Here is a 16,567-nt window from a genome sequence, read left to right as displayed (position 1 = left end):
ATGTTCATAGTTCATTTTTTTTTTTAAATGAACTAAGTTCACATATCTAAAAACGAACTAGTTCACGTTCATTTGTTGAATTCTTTTTAAGATAGGCCACTATCTTACTCAATAGAACCTCTTTACCATCCATTACCAGCTGCAAATCACTGCCACTCCAAAACTAATCAAAATTATTGTACCAATAAAATAAAGAAATTCAAAATAAATAGAAATTCACTTTAAAGAAAGGCTTTCTATAACAACTTCAACTTCAACGGGCAAAATCATGTCTGACCCGCTCCATGTCTCATATTGCGCATCCTATCTTACTCGGTCGTGCTGTTCACTTTTCATAAATCAACATAAATGGAAAAAAAAATAACATTATAATATTTTAACAAATATGAAACGCGCTTTTTTTTAATGGCTACAACAGTATAGTATGCCTACATAGCCTACTCTCTATTTGTACAAATTTCTGCACATTAATTTAATTCTGAATTTTGCACACACAAGTTGAAAGGCATTTGTTCAAATCAAGTTCACGGATAATTGTGCGTGCATTTATTAGCCTAATCAGTATGATACTAAAATCCTAACAAATAGGCTATGCTATGTACAAAAAATCAGATGAGCCCATAATATGAACGCTTAAGCATTTTCCTCCCATAGAAAACCATTATAAGAACGCTTAATATGGCTTAATGCAGATTAGAATGTCCCCTTATTATGTCGAAATAACGAGATATCGATACTAGGCTACTGTGTCCACCGTGGTCTCCTTTTTGATCAGCGGAAACGATTTTTGCTTGTTTGGGATCTGACTGTCCAGCGTATTTGAAAAAGTTAAGCAAATTTTCCTGTCTTTTTGTCATTTTTCCCCTGCGTGAAACGATCGAGGCTAACAGCAATCTCAACTAGTACAACAAGCGCGCAAGTCATGTGTCACAAACATTGAACACTACACAAACAGTAATTTTTTTTTTCATTTAGGCAATTAATTTTAGTGGCACAGGAGGTGCCGGATCCAATGTCGGAGGTGACGGAACATGTTCCGGCTTAAATTAAGCCCTGGTAAAACCTGACTTTTCAAGTGAACGTGAACTTCGCGTGCTGTTCATTCCTGCCAGAGTGAGCGCCGCTCTCGTTCACGTTCATTGTATGAAAAGTGATTCGTTCAGTTCAGCGTTCGGTGAAAATATGAACGCGTTCAGTGAACGTCGTTCATTGAACGCGTTCATGCACAACACTGATCACCACTGTGTAAGTGAAGCAGATTCTACTGTTTAAAACAAAATTGGGCGTTGATAATCAGGTAGGGCTGGACGATATGGACAAAATTTATAGCATAATATATATTTTTACTTTCTGTCTATACAACATAATTATGACATCGATATGAACATTATATATAAAAAAAGCCCCATAAAAACTGCCAAGAAGGCCCACAACAGATTTCTTAAACCTTAACTAAAAATGAATGTGCCAAGTCTTTGAAACCTCCTTCTATAAAATTATATAATATTTTAGAAAAAAAAAACATAACGGCAAAAATAAATTAATGATCACCATTTGATGACATACATAGCATATTGTTGTCACTCAATAACTGGATGTCAAAGTGGTGCCCACAGAATGACATTTCATAGACAATTGGACGAGCTTTTGGGGCAGACCTGACCTGTTGAAATGAGATTGTCTTCATCCCTCCTGGGTTGGTGCAGCTCTTTTCTCTAGAAATATGGCACATAGTCATTTACATTTAATCATTAGTAGTGATAGTTTGTACTTGACTAACTGAAGCCCAGGTCAGGAAGCAGACAGACTGGCTAAACCGACCGTCTGCTAGCTGCCTCACATCACAGAAGTCAGTTAATTCTCAGCATATAGAGACTCTTTCACCTAGATATCACACTATAGAGACTGTGTCTGTTTCTCAAACTAGAAAATACAAAAAAGCTTCCAAACCAATTTAAGAGTAACAATTTAACTGAGGTTCAACCAATAAAAAACAGATGCAATACGGATAAACAAATGATAAAACTTTGGCTTATTGAAAATCAAGTCCCTTTCTATGAATGCACTTTTTGGAAATTATATGATAATAGATCATAACCTAGATGTGCTCTGCTTGACAGAAACCTGGCTAAAACCGGATGATTACATTATTTTAAATGAGTCTACCGCCCAAGATTACTGTTATAAACATGAGCCGCATCCAAATGGTAAATGGGGAGGTGTTTCTTCAATTTATAACAATGGTTTCAGTATTTCTCAGAGGGCGGGCTTCAAGTATAATTAGTTTGAAGTAATGGTGCTTCGTATAACATTATCCAGAGAAACAAGTGGTAATGATAAATCCCCTGTGATATTTGTACTGTCTACTGTACCACCAGGGCACCATACAGACTTTATTAAATAATTTGCTGATTTTATATTGGAGTTAGTGCTGGCTGCAGATAAAGTTTTAATTAAGAGAAATTATGCTGAAAAATTAACTTTGATTACAGTAATAAATTACATGTTAAAATATATTTAAATAGAAAGCAATATATAATTATATATATATATATATATATATATATATATATATATATATATATATATATATATATATATATATATATATATATAAAACTGAAACTTCAAAAACTTTTGACTGGTATTGTAGACTGATTTTTTTATAGACTTAAACAAATGGGATTCAGCCAGGATAAAGAGTATGAAAAGTGCTCTGAGTTGCTGCAGAAAAAAAAGAAGAAGAAGAATTTGGCAACAGCAAAAACGTTGCTGGAGACAGGTGCTTTGAAAATGCAAAAAGATTCTGCTCTAATCTTGATAGGTATGTTTGTGTGATATGGCGAACTGTAGTGACAGTCAATGCAGAACAGAAGACAGGGTAGACAGTTTCCACATGCTAACATGCTCGCCTCCCTCACTTTTTCTTCCCTGCAGGGTGGCAGGTTGTGTGGGCAGTCTGCTTCCTCTTGGTCCTGGCACCTGGAGTGTAAGTGGATGCCGCTGAGGGGAATGACGGGCTTCACCCGCTGGTGCCAGGTCTGCAGATCCACTGTAATGTGACTTGGCATGTAATAACGTGAAGTGACGGACAACCCGTCATTCCTCTTTGTGTCAAAGATGTCTGTCTAATCAGACAGAGATTAGTCTAAGATCTACGAATTGTGGTGCAGCTTCCTAGTGGTTGTGTATCACAAAATGTACATACAAAGTATAACATGGATTGGAACAATAAATTAAATCTTAGAATATACTTTAAAGATAGTTGTTTTCTTACAATTAGGTAAGATAATAAACATGATTGCTTCTAACAAAGCTTTCAATTAATATTTCGGGTTTAAAAATATTAGGGTCCTTTTACTACAAAAGAACAAGATGTTTTTACATTTATGCACTTGCAATCGGAAAAAAAAACTTTACACAGTTTTTTAAAAAAAAAAACATTTTGCTCAGATGACCTGTAACCGCTAAAATTATTTTAAAGGGTTACTCCACCCCAAAATGAGGTTCGTCGTCGGAATACAATTTAAGATATTTTGGATGTAAACCAGGAGGCTTGTGACTGTTTCATTGACTGCCAATTAAATGACACTGTCAAGGTCCAGAAAAGTATGAAAGACATCGTCAAAATAGTCCATCTGCCATCAGCCATCATCACAACCTCCCGGTTTTCATCCAAAATATCTTAAATTGTGTTCTGAAGATGAACGAAGCTTTTACGGGTTTGGAACAACATGGGAGTAAGTGGTTAATGTCAAAATTTTCATTTTGAATTGACGTGAGAGGTGACCCTTACTCGTAATTAGTGCTCTGCATTTATCCCATACAAAGTGCACAGACACAGCAGTGAACAGGCACACACACTGTGAACACACACCTGGAGCAGTGGGCAGCCATTTTTTGCTGCTGCACCCAGGGAGCAGTTGGGGGTTCGGTGCCTTGCTCAAGGGCTCCTCAGTCGTGGTATTGAAGGTGGACTACAGCGCTGTACATTCATTCCTCCACCTACAATCCCTTCCAGTACGAGACTCAAACCCACACACTTTGGGTTATGAGTCTGACTCTCTAACTACTAGAACACAACTGTCCCTTAGGGGCGGTTTATCCCTTTAACAAATTCTTCCTTTTTTAGAGAGAATTAATAATACATGTTTCATTTTTAAATGGTGTTAAATGCTAATTTCACCATGTCGTTCTGGTAAGGGCAGGCCCCAGTTATGGTATGCAGAAGATCTTTTCTCTGACACCTTTGCGGTGATTGCTTTGAGCACTGGGGACCAGTCTGTCACTAACCTTTACTGTGGAGACCAACGCTGTAGCCAAGTGTGATTGTGGTTACCAAACCCACACTTGCGAGCATATACACTTCTGCACCTCTGAACCTCCTTTGACTGTCACCTGCTTTGGTCCTGAGTCTAATTTTATATTTTTCACTTCCTTTCTAGGCATACTTGGTTCCCAAGAAGACAAGTTAAAGGACTCTAGTTTTAATGGCACTTGGAAGTACAAAGAAATGCCAAATTCTGTATTCTTATACTGACGCAGTAGCTTCACAGGACTGTTTCTGTCTCTACTGAATAATGCAATCTTACCAGAATCAAACACAAAGCAACAAGTGACTGCGCAGCTCCCTGTTTGTACAGTAGTATGCATTATTTATGAGGCAGCCTGTGCTGTGTGCATCCAAAATCAAATAAGCCTTCTTGTATTATAGCACCTTTCTGTTAACCCTCCACCCACCCTGTCACCCACCCCATTGCCAGTCAGCGGCATGCGCGTTTGAGTGGATTTGTAAAGAGTAAAGGATATAAATATGTTGGGAAAAGACCCACACATCCCATGCAATTTGGGTCCCATTGGAGTTCAGGGAGCGTGTGATCGGCGGAGTGCCTCTGAATGTCCTCCTTTAGGGCCCATGCTGCTTGGAGGCTGGGCCCAAACATGTCTTTCCCCCCTTCTCTCTATCTACACAGCAAACCTCCTTCACTCTCAATTTAACCCGAAATCTGATGAACTCTCTTTGCTTCGTCTACCCCACGCACACACACACAGACACTAACACCGGATTTCATGGAAGAAAGAGTAGATACAGTTGCGAGTTGATCAATCAGCAGGCGTGAACTGAGGCAGAAAGGCATTAACAATTCACATCGTTCTCAGTCCACTCGCCCAAGCAGAAGATTCCGGCAGCATATCTAATGCACAGCTACCTCACTTTATATAAGGGCAGACATGACTCACAAGCTATTCAGTAAAAGTGTGCATTGATTTAGGGGGTGGGAAAGGATAAGGAACTCTCAATTGCCTTGCCACTATCCATATTAGCGTTGCACCTTATCCAGGCAATTAAAACATCGCTCTAGATATTGGAAGTACTCGTCTTCTCAGCTGTGGCAGCCTCTTTTGAACAGTTTTTTTTTTCATAGGCCATAGTGAAGATGTCCCATAAAGGTTCCAAGGTGCAAAATCACCATGGCGGCTTTGCCATGTAGAGATGTTGTCAGCAGCCCCCTTAGGTGAGCGCTGTCAATTTAATGGGATCACTGGAGTACAAAGCAGCTGTGAGAGGTTTTGCTTAAAGTTCGTCAGTGGTGCACTTGTCACTCTCCTCTGTACTGTGCTGAGCCAAATTCGGATAGGCATCGATATTCAGGAGAGGAAGGGTTTAAATCAGGCCCTGAGGGAAAGAGAAAGCCTTGCCAGCCAGGCCAAGTGTCTACACTTGGAAGGACAGCTGTCATATTCTGTAGGACCACCTAAAGGTGTGTGTGGGGTGTAGAGTCAAAAACATTGAGTGCTGTGTAGGGTCCCCTTAACAACTTGTCCACAACTGATAGTATCTATTGTGCAGTACCGACAGTGGTTCTTGTACCCAACTATCTGCATCTCATTTACAGCAGCGGCTTATGGCGTTAGGCATACAGCCATTGCTTGTCAAAACTTGCAAATTAAATCTATGTGTGAGTGATAAGTGCTGCAAGTCTTCTGTAGAAAGAAACGCACACCTCACTTTTTTGTTTGTTTGTTGTTTTCATTTTAACACCGACCAAAGCTGTTGTAGATGAGCTTGGCAGGGTGCTAACTTGGCGGAAACATGCTCACTTCGCCCTATGGTTGGTTAGTGTGAAGCACCGTTGTTAAGCATCATGGTTCACTGTTACCTTTCGGGGAATCTACTCAATAACTTGTGAGGCTGACATAATCTTGCTTTTCACTCACATTTATTCATTACCTCTCTCTCCCTTCTCTCTTTCTCCACCTCTCTCTTTTCTTCCTCTCCACTCACCTTTCTTCCTCACCCACTCGGGGTTGACAGAAGGCCCCTTGTTCAGATGCACACTGGGCTTCACACAGTTTTTCATTCCCCAACAATGAAAGGAGCTTTCAGCAAGGCTGGTTCCAATTCATCTGTGATAAATGAGAAGATAAGGCAATCAGAGCACACCATGACACGGTGTGCAGCTAGTTAGGCACACTTCGAGCCCATTCAGGTGTGCCTGTGAGTCCTGATGTTGGGGGGGCCCTCTATATATACATACACAACCCTGATGGTGGCCAACACTCGGGCAGGAGCTGGATGTTGGTTCCTTGGTGTAGCTTCTTTTTGTTGACAGGCCAGGTATAACGACACTATATGGATCAGAATGCATAGAGTACAGGAGTTAGAAAATGTTTTTACAACTTCTTGCTATTGGATAGACAATTGAGGAGGTCAGTGTTTTCCCTGGAGGCCTCTGAAATGGGTGTATATGAGGGGTTCACAAAGGCCTTTGGAAAGCATCTCTTGAGGCAAAACAACCAGGGACACCTGAGACAGGTAAGTGGATGGTTTGGGCTGAGTGATATTGCTACAGTTTTACTTTAGGTTGACAGCCTTATTGAGGTACTGTATGTCAGTTTAAATGCGGTTCACTGGTATGACGTGTCATTTTCTTCTTTCTTGCCTCCCTGCAATTTCACTCACTGATTATTAACATTTTCCTCCCCGCACGCAAATAAGAGAAGTTAAATGAATTTCAATTTTGCAACCTAAAGGAATTCCTCAACTGTCTGTTGGAATCCCAGCCCTTGACTGACATTTTTATCATCTTTCTCACATGCTGGGAAGGGCCAGGTTCACTTAGAGTTCAGAAGAACTTAAGATGGACATCAGCTATTCTGAAATCTGAATGGTCATTTGCCCATAGTGAATTTAATTTCTAAATGAGTTTTATCATTTCATGTGTGGGTTAAAGAGAGTGTGAGCCAAGTTCGGAAAACATATTCAGATGGCAAAACTTTGTTCTTTCTCAATGTTTGTATATACTTTTGTTCTTAATTTTGTAGTTGTGGCCTTTTCTATGTACTTACTCTTTTTGACTTTTCTATTTAAGATCTCTTTTTTGTTTATTTAATGGCTTTTTGCCTCACATTTATCTCTTACCAATCATTCCATCCTGTCTTCCAAAATGATACCTCAAGTTCAGTGTCCCAATCCTGTCAGTTTCAATCCCTTACCTTTCTAGTGTGTTTACATGTGAGTATTAGACACGTTTATGAGTTTAGAAGGAAAGTTACATTGTTAACATTGAAGTTAGTATGTTCTTTCAAATTAACATTAGCTTTCCATATGCTGTATATGTATATAATGTGTTTAAAGTGTAAGTGTATGTGTGTGTTATGGGGTGGATGTAGAAGGACTGAACAGCATTGTGGGGGTTGCTAGTCAGTGTTTGGGGACAAACAGGCCTACAGAGTGGCGATGTAAAAGAACTGGGTTTTTCAGACTGAATGGCAGAGGCCAGTGTTACCACCTCTTCCAGTCCACGCAACTCCAATTCACTATTAGAAAGTGAGAGAGTTGTTGCAGTATTTGGCTTTCCAAGCAGGAAGATTCTAATTTGATAAAGTAAATAATATATAATGCTTATTATAAATAGTTTTCAAAAATCTTTGGTTTATTGAATTCTTTAAAATAAAAAAATGAAAAATAAAAAGCATTTGTTTTGGACAATTTTTCTGAATTTAAACATTTCAGCCATTCAATATTTATAGTGCTAATTTTCCATTTTCTTGTCAAACTGTCTTTGTACAATTTAAGTAATAGCAACTAATTGAATTCCATTTAATCTTAATTCTATATAGTGTAGCTAAGAACATGCTCTAATATAAAAACCCTGTACTTTATTTTAATGGCTCTTCACCTTCTCTGCACTAATTAGAAAGTTTTTGAATGAACTCCTTTATTAAGTATCAGGGTGTGAGATTGACAGCAATAGTGCATCTTAAACTTCTGACAGCTTTAAGTGCCATAACCCATAGAAGTCCCCACCTTGATTAAATGAAGTGAAAATTGTATTCTCGTCTCGCTTGATATGAAAATGGAATTTGCTATCATGAAATATACACAGTTGTCACTTCTTAAAAAGGTGTCAGCAATTTGCTTCACTGGGCAACGTGAATATTTGCCATGACAGGAGAAGAAGAAAAGGTTTAAGAACGAAAGACGGGGGAAAAAAGTGTGATGTCTGTGATCAATGAAAGACTTCATTGCCTTGCGCTTCGTTGCTTTTTAAATAAGAGACTATAGATCTCTAGAGTTTCTGAGGCATGTGGTTGTCCATATTGCTGGTGGCATGACAACACTGCCACCTAGAGACTGCTAACCTGAGAAATTTGCCTTGGTGTGTGTGTGTTTGTGCATGTGTGTGTTTTTAGCGTAGACAGATGCATTCATTCCCACCTTTTTTTCACCCCTCTATGGACAGGAGCACATTTGGACGATGTTCATTTTGATGCTACAACACATGGTGGTTTTATATGAATTCAGAATTGAATTCCCAGTGTAATAACAAAAAACTGTTCATGCTTTTCTCTTTGTGGTCAAATTATATGGTTTTAGCCAATTGTCTCCCAGTGGTTCAACTCAAAATATTCCTCTTCAACTTTGACAATGTTAAACCAGAACATTTCTGTGTGCTTGTTTAGAAGTAAATTACAGTTATTGAGCCTCAGAAGATTGAGTGAAATTTGTTTGCTGCTTAAATTCTGAAACAATGGCCATAATTTGCTCAAAACACAGCTTAGAACCTTTCATGTAGTTACTCAAAAGTTACCCAAACATATATTCAAAGTTGTTCTGTTAGTACAATTTGGAAAGGTTTTGACCTTAGAAATAAATAGCCAAAATAGTTTTTAGATGTTGAGTCTATATAAAAATCCATAGAATGTGTTTTTATTTACGAATTACAACTGCAGAGTTTATCTTGCAGACCCGACAATCAAGCCAAAACTGTCATTGATGGCAGGCAAGATAAAGTCCCCTCACAGGGATTCACAGACCTTTCAGGTGTGCCAAACTACTAATGAGCAAGACTGCGCATCAAGCCATCCATCTGCGGAGGGCTTGCTGAACACCCTCAACCCAGCTGCTCCCTCTTCATGACCCAGGTGAGTCAGGCAGGGCCAAGGTGATGTGTGTTCACCCTTAATCCCCAGGAAACCTAGTTCCCGCAATGGGATCAAAGATCAGTTGGTTCAGGGAAGTGGTCTAGTCTGGTGCTTTGAAAATGGAGCAGGAGGTTATCTGGTTGTATTGAAGCCAGGTTGAAGAGCAGGAGTTATGGACAGGGAGCAGACTAGCCACAGGGATGCATGGATGCTGGGGTGCTGGTGAGATTGGATGGAAAAGGGATGGACGGCACAGTTGACAAGTGTTTTTGCAAGTGTTTTTGTTCATACTACTGTATGTTCTGTTCGTCCATGTGCTAAACATCAGAATTAACAGAATACCATTATTTTATAAAATGAGCATAGATATCAGAAAAAAATTTTTTACTTGAAATTGACTTGATCGGACTTCCACTAGAGATCATATTTTAAAATGTACATTTTTACAATTACAATGTATTATAAGATATTCTAGAAAATCTTATTTGTGACTACTCATCGGTTTCTATTCAATTCTACATTTTCTTGCTTAAGTAAGATTCCATCATGTGCCAGGTAGCACATTCCTTATGTCCTGTCTCTTTTCATGAGATATTGTTAGATTTAGCACAGATGTTCTTGGTGTAACCCTGGCCTGCCCTGTCATATTGATTCACCCTCTGCAACCGGGTTGGTTGCTATCACAGCTGGGGTTCAATGGTGTATCTCCAGCAATACTTGTGAAATGTCACTGAACATGAGGCTGACTGAGGAGCTGTTTGACATACGTCTAAAGAGATCAGCGCTGTTGCACTATCACATGGTTTAAAGCAGTTGGATGTTATTGTGAGTCTGCCACATATAGGTTTGTCCCCACCTAGATAGACAATACAGTAGGTTTATTTATTTTGAAAATCACCATCTAATTATGTATGGAAATTTCTGAAGTTGTAATGCATATTTGCATCAAAACGTCAAAGCCATTATGAGTGTGAACTTTGTTGGAGATGTTAGTGGCTGTTGGGTTGGATTCTTGATTTGTGTGTAGAAAGAGAAAACAATACGGGAAGAAAGGTCTGGTAAACAGAAGTCAGAATTTATTCTCAGAAATTATGAGAAAATATATTTGTATTCAGCCTAATCTGTGTAGATGACTTTGGCATATCTGGGGCGTTTGTTCCTGTAAAAGCCTCAAAAGACAGAGAAGAAAGTTTACAGAATTTATGTGATTTATACATTTATACAGCCTTTTGTTGTCTGGAGTTACGGAGCCCTGCAGTAATGTCCAGTACACCCACACACAATTCACAGACAATAACACTCTGCAACCTGAGATTGTCCAATTCCAACAGGCATCTGTCAGAATGCTACAACCCTGTCGCCGTGTGGAAAATCCCTGTTCGATTGGCCTCTCCCGAATCAGCTGATGTATGGAGAGTACCATGCACAGGATGTCAAGAATAAACTTTTTCTGTCAAAGATTACTTTCTTTTGTGAACTGTTATCTAGATTATTATAGAAGCCCATTTTTTCCTAATCCAAAGTAAAATTGAAAAAGGTAATTGTGGGATAAAGTTAAGAAAAAGAAATTAAGACATGGAATTAGAAATTAAGTTGCAGCTACTACTTAATTTCTTGTAATTTATATCATATCTCACTATATGACGGTTTTCTCATCTTAAATTATTTTTTCACAATTGCCTTAGTCACTGCAGAAACCGAAAAAAATTGTGCTGAAACTATTTTTTTACTATTTTAGGTAACAAATTTACAAAGAAACTCATGAGGAACCCATGAAATTTTGAAGTAGAAATCCTGAAATTGTATTTTCTTGTAAAACATCTTTGCTTTATTTACTACTTAACACATTTATTTTTTACAGTGTAATTGTGACTTTTTGTGGAAATTATAAGAAGTCCCGATTGTGAGATATAATGTTATATAACTTATTTCATTTATTTATTACTCTGACAAAAAAAGCTTCCATAGAATACGGCTGCTGTTTGGAAATTTATGTAGAAAGTAGCTTCAGTGAAAAAATCACCTGCACCTTTTTGAGGATTACTCGACCAATTGAAGCCACTGAACAAAACTGCATCAAAAGAACATACCAGGTATATACCAGGAAATTAATTTCCAAATACATTTAGTTACTTCTTCGGAGACCAGTGTTTTATTTCCAAAGTCCCCTCCAACATGGTTAAAAATCACTACAGGGCAAATTTAATACAATAATGAAGATGGTATATTTTCCCCCATTTTCTAGTAAACCAGGATCTTTATTTTAACATCTTGAACGATAGCCTGTAATTCACCTCCTTGGTGTCAGCAAGACGTGTATAAAAAAAGGCATAAAGCAGTTTGTGGTTTGGGGTTTTAATTGAAGCTCCCGTGCACAACGCGCTGCTCTATAGGATCAATGTCAGGACCTGCGGAGGCTGGGGCATCTGAGCGGTGCTCCCTCACAGGCACAGGATGGCTGGAGTGGTGATGAGCTTCTAATTGCGCTCCACAGAGAGCGAACACCCCTGTGGACGAAAATGAAAGAGCACCCAGCCTTGCTGCATCTCTATTGTGTGAAAATAAATACATACCGTCGCCACCCAGGGTGTGAAATAACACACCAGCCGTCAAATTTCACTGGTCATTTCACCCCCAGCTGCATGGCTCAAAACAAAACGATATTGTCTTAAACGGTGAGAAGGTAGAGACTATTGTGTTTTTTAAGTGCGTACCTTCCTACGGGTTACGATTGGGTTTATTCTCGGAAAGTGTAATTGGATGAGAACCGGCAAATAGTGCCATATTTGTTTATTATTGTTCTTCCACGTACATTTTCAATCACATGACTTTACAGACCACTAAATATCATTAATTGAATTCTGATTGGATGTGCCACATTGTGAATTCCCCCAAAAAATGTATAACTCTGACTGTGCTTTGTATGGTACCGGAGCTGTATTACTTGGTGAAAAAATATATTTATTCTGATAGCTGTCAATAATAAATCAAACAAGTCTATGCATTATAGTGATTTTTCATAGTTGTGGCTTTAAAGTAACAATTGTTTCCTATGGTAAAATTGCTAAAACATGGTTTGTTTACCTTATTCCTTCAATAGAACCCTCTCTTCGTAAATCTATTTCAAACACTGGTTATTCTATTGCAATTTCACTGAAATGGTAAAGAGAGTGTTGTCAGAATGCCAGCCAAATGCCTTTCTTGTATCTATTTAATAGACAAGTAAAAATATGACATTTCAGATTGATCTGATCTTTTAGTGCTGGCAGAGGCATATTCTGCCCTCGCAAACAACATCTCAGCCTTCTCTAAATAACTAGCTTGTCACCCAAACAGGAGTGTTAATGTGGGTCCTGCGACAACTGTCTGATTTATTGTCCGATTCGCTCAAGACGACAACAACAAAAGGCTGATGTTTCTTTTTTTCCCCCTTACACCCAATTTAGCAGCCACCAGTTTAAGTGGCATTGTCCTGAACAGCATGGCATGCAAAGAGATGTGGGCCGTCTGCTTCTTGTCACTTCCTATTATTAAGAAGGCGCTCCGTGGCACCTGGGGGAATGCCAGTCTCCGTGGCTCCCATCAGAAATCTGCATTACGTTGCCTGATGGCTGTGGCTGTCCAAACGTCCAAACACAACCTGTCATGTCTCAATGTTACCCAGTATGCCATGAGCGGCACTAAGCCTGGAGACACTTTCCAGCACCCTAACACTCGATGTCTCTGTCAACCACACTAATATAACTCTACAAATCAGAGAAGTCACCAGGCATATTTTTACTGCCAGGCCAACCACAACAGCCTCTCACTCCTACCGCCATTCTAAACAGGAAACTGTTTGCGGTCCATGCCATGACTCTGGACCTTTTGTCATGTTATATGGGATGTGTTGTCACAATTGATACATTATTATTTCCTTTGCAGCAGAATTCAAATGGTTAGATTTTTAGCCTGCCTTCATTTCACCTGCTCTTCTTTCTCTACCCAATACTTACATGTCATCTCTCGACTGTCCTGTCTGAATAATAAAGGAATAAATAGCCCCCAAAAATTCCTTCATTATTCAGTTGATTCTTGTCTAAAGGTCTACTAGTGTGAAATTTAACAGTTTTGTAAAGGGATCATCAAAATTAGAAAGTGAAAGATACTCTTAAGATTGAGTTATTTGAATTTGAACCTGTCTCTGTAATGTTCTTTTCCATATTTCCTTTGGACATTTGGAAGGCACTGGTGATCTTCTTGACATTTAAACTTCATACATTTCTCACTAAAACATAGATTTGGCCACAATTGTTCCACTCTAAAGTTCACACAGAAAGTATTCTCTGTTTTGTAGATTACATCCTGCCAGAATTTTTACAATCCATTAGATCCTGGAGGTACATCAGAGAGAAACAGAGCTGGAGTGGAATTCCAGGCAGACGCAGGTGTCAGGATCAAAAGTTGAAAACATTCTAAGAGCAGCGGGAGGGAGTGGCATGCTTGTTAGACCTGAAAAATAACAATTAACATCCACCATGTGACATCGCTCATCATACCATTGCCATAGTTCTCTTGAAAGTTGTTCTTTGAAAGGATTCGCTTTTAGATCTTGCTTCAAATTCCGAGTTCAAAGCACAGATGAAATATGAAATACTTGTGATGTTGTATAATGTGTGTTCTGTGGTCATGGCTTTTGGGTATATCAGGTCTGGCAATTAATCAAGTGGGTCATCAGTAGGAACAGAAGAGTTTTAGCACAGTTAACCTGCTAGGCTTAGGTGGATCATCTCTGGTGTGTTTTACATATGTCCACTTCATCAGCTGTCAATTGAGATCAGTGCCACCCATTTCATCCTGCTCCAAACAGAACTATTAGTGACTAACCAAGTCTCCCGGTAATAGGATTATTAGGATTAATGTTCATTTAACCTTCAAACATTTGGCAAAATACTATAAAAAAGTCATCTTTTGATGTCAGTGTGTTATTTTGGTGCTTTTTGGAGATCACATTTAAACTTGTACTATCGCCTTTCAAAGTCTTCGATTTGTTAATACAATGGTATCCATTGGCCTTGCGAACTCCAAAGCTTTGTGAGCAATTGTTTTTTCTAGGCAGGATACTATTCATTATGAGTAAATGATATCAAAGAACAGGGGTGTAAAACAGCCTCACTGGCACACCAGTGTAAACATAGGTTGTTTTGTGTGAGAACCGAAGGTGTGGCTTTTCTAATAATATACTGCGATGTCATGCCAAGAGGTCGCAATCCAGTCCCACTCCTACCTGATCTGCTCCGTGTTGGGCTAACAGTGGCTTTTTTATGTATACAATAGCGGGTTTTCCAAGTGTGAGGAAGGAACGTGAATATTTGCCCAGTGAGGGGTGCAAATTAAAGGGGTCGTCGCATTAGTCACACCACTTTCTCCCTTTCAATTTACTTCTCTGCCTTGTTTTTTTAAATCATAATGCAGCCAGACCCATGTTTTTAATTGGTTCTTGTTCAACATACAAAATAATTACGACAAACCTTTCAAATGGTGAGGCAGTTTGAAGTACGGTCCATTGTTTCTGTTGTAGTCGAGCAGGTGTCGTTTCTTAAGGACACTGATGTGTATTTTGTGACATTCGTCAGCGGAAGATTGGCAGGTTATGATGATAGTGCTGCGGCAAACTTTGATGGTTTAATTAATACAAGAAGTGTTGCTTGCTTCCCTGGAGCTCAGCAGGGTTTTGCAGAGAACAAGAATATGACGGCAACATGTGGCTCCCTGAATCGAACTTTACGATAGAGTTAAACAGGTAATCATGGAACACACTGTGCAAGGAGTATTGTAGGATTTTTTTTTTCAGTATGCTCTTGCATACATCTACTTAAAGCACTTCATAAATTTGAAATCTGTGCATTTTCTTTTTTACAAATTTAAGGAAGTCATTTTTGATTGCCACGATGATCAAAAACTGTGCCGACGATGGAGTCAATGACCCTAATTCCTTACCCTATATTTATCTAATTAAATGAAGGGGGATAAAAAGAACAAAGCAGGTCCGGGAATCCACATTAAAGGCAGTGGAGGTGTCTTGAATGTAACATGCAACTCGGTTGCACCTGCCCCTTATGTCGGTCAGGCTCAATGACTGTGGGTTGTGAGCTGGATATCAAAGCCTACTGCCACTGTCCTACGTGGGGAGGGATGGGGGGAGGCTCGGGGGTGAGACTGAAGCCAGGCCTCCTGAAGGGGATTAGCGTCTCCCAGGGAGAGGAGAGAGGATGTGGAACGAACACCTGCTACGTTGTCAATAGAGTGCCGGAGAATCACGGCAATCATACACAGCACGGCCTTACTCAATGCAGGCTAGTGGCGGCTGGTGGGGGGTACGGAGGAAAGAAAGCAATGAGCAAACGAGTGCAAACCAATATCACACACCCTCAATACACAATAACTCAAAAATTTGCTGAAAATTTGGAAACGCTAGCAATGGACTACTTAAGAATCAATTTGTGTGAAATTTTAAGAATATCCTGATGAATAGAGATTTCAGACAGATGTCATTTTATTCATGATTAAGTCATGAAAAGTGGGAATTACGTACCTGAATGAAGCCTTAGCAAATTTAGGTTTGCTAAATGGTTATTGGTTTTGCTAATGGTATAAAAGATCAGCCAAAATATGAAAATTATGTCATCTTTTACGTATGCCATCCTAAACCTGTAAAAATTACTTTATGTTGTGAAGCACAAAATATATTTTGAAGAATGTTTCAGCTGCTTCTGCCCAACATAAGTAGTTGGAAAAAAGTTTTGGTTTTCATTACATCCTAATTATTATTATTTATAATGTACACCAATGAATTGTTCAAAATAAATGTGGGTATACACATTAAGAAATTAAATAGCACCAATTTGTGCGCCAATGAATGGACACTGGTAGCTCTTAATAGTTCAACAAAAGCGCTAATATTCTATTTCCATTCAACTTCTTCAAAGTCCTACATTTGGCTTAAATGTTTTCATGAAGCCTGTGCTTCACATATAGTGGCTCCTTTTAAATTTTCACACTATTCAAATGACAAGAAACAGAGATTTTCCTTTCATCCCTTTCAATTTCATTGTACAAGCATTGTATGAGCCTGTCTGTTTTTGACTGCACCAGCACA

The sequence above is a fragment of the Carassius carassius genome, chromosome 43 (assembly GCF_963082965.1).
Source record: "Carassius carassius chromosome 43, fCarCar2.1, whole genome shotgun sequence".
Classification (NCBI taxonomy): domain Eukaryota; kingdom Metazoa; phylum Chordata; class Actinopteri; order Cypriniformes; family Cyprinidae; genus Carassius; species Carassius carassius.
The sequence above is the reverse complement of the archived record's forward strand: the minus strand, read 5'-3'. Positions refer to the sequence as shown.